The following is a 12,089-nucleotide window of genomic DNA, read 5'->3' as shown; positions in this document are numbered from 1 at the left end:
TTCTAACTGGGTCTTGACTTCGATTCTTAAATGAAAATAAAACTATAAAAAGATTTTAAAGCATCGCGCAATACCGTTAATAGGATCATTATATTGATCGCAGTTCCTCTAAAGGTTCAACTGAGTCTGTATCTATGAAAACATTTACTTGTACGTGTGGTTTCAAATTGCAAACATTTACTTGTACATGTGGCCTCACTAAATTAACATTGTAATTTCAAACTATACTTTCGCCCCGACCATGTCATGTACGAACAAAAACAATCTCTTTTATTCAGCAATGATATTACCGCAGTATTACACGGTTGTCTGCCTTGACGTCTTGGTGCCTATGACACTTCAAAACCCATAATAAGTACTGCTATAGTAACTTAAACAGAACATATATTTTTGTCAGATATGACTTTTACTTCTGAACTTTTTAAATAAACCCTTGTGTAACGTTAAGAATCTATGACTAATCGATCTATTTATTTTACTTTCTTACTCAGTCTTGACTTTAAATAATAAGATTAATCTTGTAGTTGGCCTACTCGAAAAAGAAAGTTTTCTGAATCCCAATGAGGAATCGAACCCATGACCTGTCCATATTGCTGGTTGGACCGCTCTACCACTGAGCTATAGGAGGCCTGAGTGGTGAGCGAGGTCATTTTAGTTGGGGAAGTTGATTTGGTTCCTAAAATAAAATAACAGTGCGTTAAGAGGATCATTATATTGCCTGCAGTTCCAATACAGGTAATTTTGCGGTTTCATTAAATTAACATTGTTATTTTTCACAGTATACCTTCGCCCCGCCCTTGTCACGATACAACAAAGACAATATCTCTTGATTTAAGGCAAAGTGACGTTTCATTTTCGCCACGTATAATTATATGTCCATGAAACTTGGGATAAAATTCAACTTCATTCAGATGATTAAGTAGAGCGCTTTACGGTTTTTGAACAGGCAGTAGCGGGTGCCAGCACTTTAAACTGCGGAACCTGACATAACTAATGTTTCTCCATTTATTTACAGACTAATTGATTTGTTTTTTTTTCTTTGGTAGAACTTAATTTGATATCGGGTCACTTTTCTGTGAAGAAAGATTTTCTTCCTCGATGTGACGTAGATGACAAGTGACATTTTGCACATTACTACTAGTGGAATCTGAGAGATTCAAAGATGTACTGAGAGTTGAAAATTCAATTCGTTGTAACTGGTACCTAATGGTCTTTTTCATGGTATCGGGCGTTTTCTTTTTCAAATACATCAGACCTTTACTTTTTGCCTTTCCGTTTATATTTTAGAATGGGACTTTGTGTCTTCACAAAACCGGAGCAACAACTGCGCAAGTTTAATCGCAGGTCAAATATGACTTTATTTCGTATATCATTGTCGATCCAATTCCTTTACAGGGAACAAAGAACCCACTTACCAAAGCTTACTAGCGACACTCATTCACGGCAGACTAGGTATGCCAACTTCAATATTCCTCGCCCTGTTATCAAACGTAAAACTGAAGGAGGAAGAACATTTACTGTGACTGCCTGTCAAGCCTGGAACAGCTTGCCGCTATCAATGCGGAAAATAGCGTCGCTTAATTCTTTTAGGAACTCTCTTTGGAAAAGAATTTTTGAAGAACAGCAGCTTTTAAATCATTTTATTCCGTGATTTAGTTAATATCCTTTTTGTACTTTTAATTGATTTTATCTCTTATCTCTTGTATTTTTATTCGTTATATTATCTGATAGTTATGCTATAGTTTTAACCTCCGTATTGTACATAATTTTTAGAGGGCCACAGGTTTGTTAGTATTTTTATAATATTTTAGTGCTACCCTCTTTAAATAAAGTCTTTACTTACTTACTTACTTACTTACTTACTTACTTACTTACTTACTTACTTACTAAAGTTTGCCTCGCTCTTAACATGTGGCCTTGTAGTTCAGTTGGTAGTAGACCGTAGTAGCGCCAAACAAGTATCATGATATCTAGGAAGCATGAGTTCGAGCCCAGTAGAAGCCAGAATATTTTTTAGGCTTCAATTTCTGCAATTGCTTAAACTGCAGTTTGCTTGCCAGGATCAATTCGTCACTGAACCAGTTTAATAGGGAAAAGTGCGATTTAGTTTAAAGTGGCAAAAACCGGGTGCAATTACTGAACCTAACACCGTACTACATGTTTTCCCATTTAAGTGTTATTGTCAGAGAAAACCGGGCAGTACCAAAAGATCGAGGTCGGCCCTCTACCTTCATCTTTTCACAGTATAAAAACTATCCGAAACGATTAACAACCATGACATTTGCCGAGGTAGGCGTTCGTTTTTCTTCGAGATACCACCACATCATGATTTTGGTCTCTCAAGCGGTCTAAAATAGCGAGTCCTTTTTCAAAAGTGCGGCAGTTTATTTACACAGAAAAACATTTTTCTCGTATTCTTTTGTACTGTTATCAATATCCAGTATAGTTAGAATTGGTATCTACAGGCAAATCGGAATAATTGGTCTGGCAAAGTCCAAAAAATATCATTAGTCAGAAATATTTCCCGCCAAATGTTTAGCGAAGATTATCATCTTATTCCGACTTTCTACGATTGTAATCCATGATTTATTTAAAGATCTGCAAAAGATAGTTAGCTGAACTGCAGAATAAAACGTCGCTATTAACCTATGTTAACATTTCCAAATCGCCAAATCCTTACCATAATTTAGGCTAAATTTTCCCGCGATAACCGCACAAACGTTTGGTACACCTTACGTATTCTCCACCATTGCTCAAAGCCACGAACTTTTCCCTCTGTCCTTTCTTGCATAAGCCGCATGAAGCCCATTTCTTGCATGAAGACCCCGTACTGGAAGTCTAGTGAGTTTATTAAAAAAAAAAAAAAAAAAATATCCCATCAGCTTTTTATGCTCTCACCAGAGGGGGTATCCCCCCTTTCACCATGACGTCAGCCCCACAGAGGGGGAGGAGACGGGGTAGCGAGGGAGGCGGCCATCTTGAATGGGATAGCGCCACTTCGGTTGTACCTCCAGGTTTTTAGACCAGCGCCCCCGTTTTGCTCCACGTTTCTCGAACTTTTATTGGCGGCCATTTTGAATAAATTAAAAAGCGGGGTAATTTGGCAACTATACTACTATTCAGGGTGCAACATGTACAGGGTAGCCAACCGAGTACAGTGCTTTAGCCACCCTGCGAGCAGAGTCCCTTCGGTCTTTCCTAGATATAATGTCGGGAAAGAAGAAGGCCGGTGGCTAAGTAGGGTATAATTGAGCCTGCATACACGCGGAAAGCTTGAAGAGCACGGAAGAAGCGTAAGAGTTGCTTGAGGCGTAGACTACGAGTAGTCCGTCGAGCGAGACCGTAAATAAACCGCGAAAAAAAGCTAGCGTGAAATCCTGGGCCATTTTTTTCTGGCGGTTTTCCTTCGCGTCACGCACGACGAACTAAGCGAAAGAGGACAGCTCCTAGTCTACTTGAGGCGCAGCCTAAAGCAACTCTAGGTTCTTGCATGATCTCCAAACGTTCCGGCCAACTGCATCACACTTGCACAACTGAAACGTGAATAATTGTTTTATAATATGGTCAATTATGGAAATAAATTTTTCTGAGTTTGATACTGCGGCTTTTCTAGCGATGTTCTAATATGTTTTTGCGGGATAAGGTAAAGTCTGCATACGAGCCAAGTGGCCCACCAGGCCGGACCTTATCCTGGTTTCTGTAGCATGAAGCTACTAGGAGTATTTCTACTCCCCCTGGATGGGATGCTAGTCCATCGCAGGGTTACCCTCAGCTTTAAATTTGCCGGTACCCATTTATACACCTGGATGGAGAGAGGCACTGTGGGAGTAAAGTGGCTTGCCCAAGAACACAACACAATGTCCCCGGCCAGGGCTCGAACCCGGACCGCTCGATCCGGAGACAAGCACACTAACCATGAGGCCACCGCGCCTCCCAATATGTTTTTGTGCAACGATATTAACTGAAATATGTCGCCCCGAAATGGCGTGCGTTTGGCCGAGACTTGACACTGACAATACGTTTCGTTTATGCTTGGTTTTAATGTGACCGCTCCGATCACTCGATTGTATTGCCAAAAAAATACGCTCTGTAAGAGGAGGATCTGGAGCGAGTTGTAGCTACTGGCCTCTAAATCGCAAACAGTTTTACCTACTTAGGAAACATCGTAAAGTTTCTTCCCGTTCAATTTTCAGCAACGCTTCAGTTTTTTTTCCCTCTAAATAGTTGTGCCATTAGTATTTAAGTTTCTGTTTCTGCCGTGGTATTCTCAGTTGGCGCGATTATACAAAGTCATATTCATATAGGTTTTATGGGAGAAAGATCGCTTGGAAAACGAATTACTGGGTGCAAGATTATTTTTACTATAAGCAATGTTCTGAAGAGTACGGATTTGCTTTACACTAGCGCTCAAGATAATTCACTGGAACAAAGATGATCTTGATCGATCGGGCACTTGCTTCGCCTTAATTTGATTGAAACCATTTAGTCCGCATCAAGAGCAGCAAGGAAAAGAATAAATTGTTTCTCAACAATATCCTAGTGTGACCCCGGACACGACAAAACAAGAAGTTTGTTAGAAGATATCATACTTCATGTCGTTTTGTCCGTTTCAGCCACATGCAATGTTTTCTATTGAATAGCTGTGCTCTTACATTTGAATAGAAAGCCAGAAGATTAATTAGTGTAGTAAGTGGTGGGACTCTCAAGATCAGGTCACAGTAGGGCCGACAAAACCTGGCCGTATTAACAGGTTGGTTGTATTATAAATAAAGCGATACACCTAGGTCTAATTCAGACCAAGACAGGTGGGAACTCCCATCTCGTAACTCCAACCTTCAGCAACTCACAACTCGCAACTCGCAATTCGCAACTCGTAACTCGCAACTCGCAACTCGCAACTCGCAACTCGCAACTCGCAACTCGCAACTCGCAACTCGCAACTCGCAACTCGCAACTCGCAACTCGCAACTCGCAACTCGCAAAATGCCCACAGGAGAGGGTGCAAAATACCTGGTGCCAAAAAAAATGTGTAAACGGTTTGCGACTGCAGTAAATTAGTTGTATAGAGCGCATTTCAGCTTCACTACCACTGCCGCTACTATTTCTACCACCAGAATCAGCGCAATTGTTAAAATTACTATGTGTTAGCCCCCAATGACATTGATGAAACCTAGCTACGAAGATCAATGAAGTCTGCAACATGCTTGAAAAGAATTGACTAAAAATACCAAATACCGAGGTTCAAAAAATTGCGCATTTACATTTAGGAAAAGTGTAAATTATTAATTTGCGAACATTCCCTATTAATTTTTAATCAAAGATTCCATAAGCGTAGTTTTTATGTTAGTTAGTAAGAAAAGTAAATCTTTTCAACAGTAGAAAAATGGTGAAATGAAAAAGGATATTATCAGGAGGTTAACGACAACTCGCTCTCTAATAATATTGTATGGACAAAAAATAGCAAGACAAATCTGGCAGTAAATGGGATTATGGACACTGGGTGCTCCCTGGGATAGCAGCGAGAGTGGGTGGTAGCGACACACCCTGGACAGGTACTAGGGTGGTTAGCGGACACACCCTGCAAACAAAGTGGAGAGGTTAGCGGACTCAAACCCCAAAGCATAAACACAACGTGGGGCGGTTAGCGGACACAAACCCCAAAGCAGAAACTTGGGCGGTTGGCGGACACACCCAGTGAATGAATTGGGGTGATAGCGCACTCACCCAGAGAACGAAGCCACCCAGCCTAGCTGCTTAGGTAGGTAAGAATAAGGTGGGGTAAGGGACCCACCCAGCCTGACGCAGGCGATAGCTAAGTGGAAGGTGTGCACCCAAATTATGCCTGGTACGTAGTGACAAATATTAGTGCAACTTTAACAAGGTCTACACTGTCCTGTGCTTGGATCCCAAGCTTGTAGTGGAGTACTATGGGTGGCGGCTAGCTGGGCAGGGACTTCTTGGAGTATTGAAGCAGGTGTCCTGATGTATTGGGTGTAGCAATTGCTGGACCAACGGCCGAGGGTTTGGATAAACCAAGGGGGCAAGCCGGCCTCTGCAGCAGTAGTTGCAGCCCCGATGCGGAAACTATCGGATGCATAGGACTCTGAGGCGAGACCCAAGCGTTGAAGCTGGAGGCGCAGAATTGAGGTTGCTTTGTCCCTGGTGAGAAAATGCCCTGTTGAGAAGAAATAAAGGGGGTTGAATTGCCGGGAAGCTGGTGAGTCAGGTAACGGCGCACTGGCCGTCCTGCACAGACTGAACGGCCAGAAGGAGCGAGCGTAATGGAACAGCCCATCCGGAAGGGATCAGTTTTGGAGGATTTCAGTTGCAATGATAAGGAGCCTGCGGAGGTAAAACTGATGTCTGAGCGGGACAGGTGTACCAGCGGGTTGAAGTGAACTGAAGATGGTGAGGTGAACTCGCTCGAACGTAAGAAGGCGAGGAAGGCCAGAGTAAAGGCTGACCAAAGCATGCGTTTGTCCTGTGATGCGATCTGAGGGTCATCTGCCAAAGCTGGCGCATGACTGACATGGTGATAGGTAGACGGCGGCGAGAGGAGAGTTCAATTGTCAGCTTGATGCCTCATAGAAGTAAACGAAGACGGGGGCATCTGCAAACGGGTCTGCAAGGCTGTTTTCGATGTGGGCAAACCGGATACCAGCCAGATACAGCTTAATGGTTGGGAAGCTGACTTGATCAGAATGCCAAGAGGCAAAATAACGTATTTGTAACTCTGATGTAGGGAAGGGGTTCCATTGCCTTGAAAAATAATAGGTAGTATAGCTGCGAATTCCAGCGTAGTAGGTGGGACGTGTGGAAGGTGCAATGGCTTGGGACTGCAGAAAGGCTAGGCGACCTCCCAGAGGGTCGGCGCTGAGGGAGGCAGAGTCGTGGGTTCCAAATCTGCCTTCGGGGCGAGTTGGCGGAACCGGAACATCTGAAAACGGGACAAAACATCAGCGATTGAATTGTTTGTACCTCGAATGTGAGAGACAAGAACGGAGAATTGGTGGAATGCAGCGCAAAAGAAGATTGAACGAACAAGGTGCATAAGGAGGGGGTCACGGGAAGAACCCTTTGCCCAAATGTCCACGACTGATTGGTTATCACAGTGGAATAGCAGTTTCTTGCCCCTCCAAAGTGGACCCCACAGGAGGCAGGCAAGAGCTATGGGGTAGAGTTCCTTCCACTGGATGGAGCGATCAGACAGGTTGGAGGGCCAGGAACCATTCAGCCAATGACCTTGAAAGTAGATGCCAAAACCAAGACCTCCAGATGCATCGGTGAAGAGCTCGAGATCAGGAGATTTTGACCAAAAGGGGTCAGGGATAATAGCTCAGCCGTTCTAGAGAGGAAGATACTTCAGCCACCAAGCGACATCCCTGCGAGCTTCAGCGTTGAGGGATATATGATGGTGGGGTAGGCGAGCAGTGGTACTCAGGTCAATCAAGCGCCTTAGGGATATGCAACCAGCTGGGATGATTCGACAGGCGAAGTTAAGTTTACCAGTGAGGGAGAGAAGTTCTCTTTTAATGCACTTTTTCCGAGAAGACCAGGTATTAAGTTCAGTCACAAGCTCCGACAGTTTATCAGGAGGTAAGGAGCATTCCATGAGATTGGAATCAATCAATATCCCAAGGAACATCAGATGAGAGGTTGGACGCTCCAGCTTGTCGGGGGCCAAGGGGATACCCAGGCGGTCAGCGGTTTTAACCATGACGTCGACTTGAGATGCGCATAGTGGTGACGATGGAGGACCTACGGTAAAGTAATCATCGAGGTAGTGCATGAGGGCGGAGATAGCGTAATTGTGCTTAAGTATCCACTCAAAGGCATCGGCTAGACGGTTAAATAGGAACGGTGAGGAACGGAGCCCAAAGGGTAGGCGGAGATCCACACAGAATTTGCCTTGCCAGTACATGCCAAGGAGGTCCCAGTCACTGGGGGATACAGGACAGAGACGAAAGGCCTGTTTAAGTTCGAGCTTAGTCATGAGAGCACCATTGCCAAATGAGAATACTAAGGCTAGGGCTTGATCGAAGGTAGCGTAGTGTAAGGTGTAATCCTCTTTAGAAATAAAATCGTTGGTGGACGAACCTCGAGGCGAAGAGAGATCCATGATAATACTCCAGGAGCCATCCTTTTCGGGAAAAAGGCCTGGAGGTGAGCACTGAAGAGTTGGAAGGGGCGGAGATGAGAAGGGGCCTGCTGTGTGGCCTCTACTAACCTCTTTCATGAACGCCTCAGTGACTGCATTGGGGTGAAGGAGAGTACATTTTGCCGAATTCGGGGTGATCCTGTGGTAGCGTGGACCCTGATAGCCAAGGCGACAGCCAAACTGGAGATCATGGACCAGATCTGAAGCTTACAAAAGTAACGAGCGCTGTCACCCGAACTGAGTGGCGGAAGACCAGGAAGACCCGACTCGGTGTAAATCATTCCGCCAAAGACTTCAAAAACTCTACTATTAAACAATTAGATTATGAGCTCGAGATTTCTATCGCGTGATAGTTGACGAGAGCGCAGCCCGAGTCAACTATCACGCATAGAAATCGATAGCGAATAATCTTGAATTGTTTTAGTTTAAATCTACTAGTCGTTCAATACTTAATCTAAATCCTCTTCACAGACACTTCGAAAACGCCAAGAAGCGGCAGTCATTTGTTAACAAGGGCACACTGCTACGCTACTCACTATCTATCACTGAATAGATGGTGAGTAGCGTAGTCAATCAGAGAATAGCATTCGTGATATTTATACTGAAACGTGATGGACGGGGTAGAGGTGAGAGGAAATTTTGTCAGATTGACTCGATGCGACAAGGATCGACACGACCTGTCTTTAAAAAGTCGAACCGACTCACCGATTTTTTTTCGAATTTTATGATTTTTTCGACAGTGTATTTTCAATCATAACACACGACACATTTAACTGCGCAAGACTAGCATAATTTTGAGTCACTAAATGGAACTATATTAGCGTTTTTACGTATATAGCTAGTCAGGGGCGGGGCAGAAGACTCCTGAAATTTGCGTATCTGGATCATCCACCAAAAAGTGACGTCACATCCAGTTTAAACTGTGCTGTGCAGCTCGGTTCACAAAGCGAAAAAATGGCGTTTCGATTGGGGAAGAGTTTCCTCTATTTGCAAACCATCAGGTTCGTATCCTTTCATACTGAGGATAGAAAGATGTTGCAGGCACATTTCTTCGACTTTTTAAGCAAAGCTTTGGGAAAAAGAGAACAGTTTAGTATTGTTTTGAAGGAAAATAACGGAGAGCCTTCTGTCATCGAATGGCAGATTTTACACATTTGCAAAACTGGTATTGTTCCGACTTTTGGTTCTTATTGTTCGTGATTCGGTGATAACACTAAGTGCAATAGCTTATAATGTTAACAACAACCCGGATGAAGTATTGCTGGCCATAGTTTGCACTGTGTACTACGGGAACATGTTTAACAGAGGCCGTTTTTTTCTAAAAGTGAACACACTTGAAGCCCTGTATCCACGTGCGTGTGGTGGAAAATCGAATACTCAAGGTTAGTATCCTACCAGGAGCCATAATCGGGGACGGAGACCATAAGCGCGCGCCATTTCTAGCAATGGGGTTGTCCCCATGATATGGGACAATAATTCTATTTTTAGAACAAATTGCACCATCGCCTGCGACACACGCGCGTACATGCTGCGAGGACTTTTGCGGATGTCGCGCGGGGAAAACGGCCTCCGAAATTCCCGAAATTGTTCATGTTTTTGGCCCACAACTCAACCCGTTTACGTCTGTTGAAATTTTGCTTAAGTATTTTCGTCGTAAGCTGCTCCAGTTTGAGTGAAGTAAGGCAGTGTCGAATTTAGGTATGTTCCGCTGTAAGCATATATATATCGCTGACCAAGTTGTGTTCCGACGGATGCTTCTTTTACATGAGCTATACATTACTCCACTTTAAATTTGACATATGTTGAAGATTAACAGCTTTTCCATTACACAGTAAAAAACTAGCTGGATATATTTAGATATAGCAGAGCTTCAGGACTTCATAGTTTCCTAGCTCCTCTTGCCACACGCTTGCGAGGAATTTGTCAGTCTATCGCGACCGAAAAGTAAAACAAAATAATTGCTAGTTCGAGTTTCGCTTGAATTTTAAGCAACGCTTGACGTTTCATCAAGGCCCAATAACTTTACGTCCGTAGACACTGCTCAGTTTTATTCGTGCAAAAATCCAGTAAATTCTCTGTTGTCGATGAATGAGAGCGCCCGCCGATGCGTGTTTTGTACAGTCAGTAAATATGACAAATTGTACTTCCGCCGCCCTTTCGTGTGAAAGCGTACATCGAACTCAAACAATAACTATAGTTTTTAAATATGTTTACGATTGATAAATGTTTGAGAACATATTAAAAGCTGAGCTGAAAATATGTGAATAAAGCAGAAATAATCAGCAAAGTTACGATGACGCTTTCTTTAATCAACTTGGAATAACGATTTCGATTTTGTTGATCGAGTTCATATCAAAACTCCTTGTCTATTTTCATTTTCGCAGCGTAAAACTTCACTACGCTTATGTTGAAGAAACATACATGATGTTAGTAGCCTTTTTTGCGTTTGTGAAATTTGTTACAGCATCTCAGCACAAAAGATAACGAAAGAAATCTTTGTCGAGATTTGTTGACAATTGAAAGCACCGACTCGGACTTGAAAGTGCACAAGCTGCACTATGCAAATGAGCTAATTGTACGCGTCAGACTTTCCTTTCAAAAACTTTTGCAAACTCACCAAACAATGCAAGCAGAAACAATAAGAAACCATCGAAACATTTTTTGGTTATGATGAACCATTGTCTGAGAAACTCACAAATTAACTCGATACCAGACAGTAGAGAGTTTTCTTGCTATATTCTTAAGTCAGAACAAAAACAAAAACATACGCGTAAGCTTACAACTAGCGTTAGCAGATCTTATTATTCCGTTCCCAGCGCGAGATTGAAGTCTTGTTTTCGACCCTAAAAAACCCACCTTTTCCGTTAGCTCAGAGCATAAAACTACATATAAGCGCCCTGGCTCGTTTCCCTGCCTTATTGCTTGCCATCGCTGTGAAAAATACGCGAGAGAATCTCTCAACTCTCACCATTTGATCACGCGACGTGACAACATGCACGCGAGAGCCCCCGACATGTGCGTGAATCCGCGCGGATATATGACGTCAGGATGGCGCAATTTGTTCTAAAAATAGAAAAATTGTCCCATATCATAGGTTCGCGCGATTCCCGAGACTTACGGTCTCCGTCCCCGACTATGGCTCCTGATCCTACTAAGTATTTCCGTATCTCTTGTTGATTACTTTTTTCTCTGTAGGAAATAATCTATGTTGAGAACTAGAGTTCATTGTAAATGCGTGCTTTGGGGATATTAGATTTCCCAGAAAAGATCAACAAAGGGGTGAAGCAGTCCAGATGAGTAGAACTAATTTCCGTCAGTCATCCAGTGGTTAATTGTACATTCCTCTGTATTGTCTGAACTACAATACTGGGCTGGGGATCAACTTCTTTTGGGCAGTTCAAAATGAGGGGGTTGGCCTGTTTAGGGTTAGCTCCCAATGGTATGGTATATCCTTACCTCTTAACTTAACCTCCACTTTTGACAGGTACCCACTTCTACTGTGACCTGGGGAGGGGGTGGGGTACTCCCTTATGTGCACTATATAAGTATGTGTGGCCCCAAAGGGTATGGTTTTTCAGCCATTTTTGGTCATAAATAGGGTATCGATTTTGGCCACTTTGGTCTTAAATAGGGTATAGGTTTTGTACTCTAGTCTTGAATTGGGTAATGTTGTTTAGAAGAAGCTACTTTTTTATTATTATTGATAAGACCATAAACAAAATGCCTTCAAAAAATATGTTTAGGGCAACTGGTCATAAATAGGGTAGGGAAAATCGCAGATTTTTGTGATCAATAGAGTAAGGGTTTTCGGAAGCGAACCGCACACCCCCACCAAATTTTTCTGCGAGTACCCCTCCTCCTCCCCCCCCCCCCCCCCCTCTCCTCCCCCACTCCCGGGTACTGTAAAGTGGTTCATAAATAAATGCTGGAC

General features: G+C 43.2%; 1 pseudogene; it reads right to left on the bottom strand.

The window, feature by feature from the left end:
- Positions 1 to 5,873: 5,873 nt before the first annotated feature.
- Positions 5,874 to 8,236, bottom strand: LOC149104121 (uncharacterized; annotated as a pseudogene).
- Positions 8,237 to 12,089: the final 3,853 nt, after the last annotated feature.

Source organism: Orbicella faveolata, unplaced genomic scaffold, assembly GCF_042242905.1.
Source record: "Orbicella faveolata isolate gen_17 unplaced genomic scaffold, um_ofav_v1 contig_35, whole genome shotgun sequence".
NCBI classification, from domain to species: domain Eukaryota; kingdom Metazoa; phylum Cnidaria; class Anthozoa; order Scleractinia; family Merulinidae; genus Orbicella; species Orbicella faveolata.
Note: the sequence above shows the minus strand (reverse complement) of the source record. Positions and strands in the feature narration are given on the sequence as shown.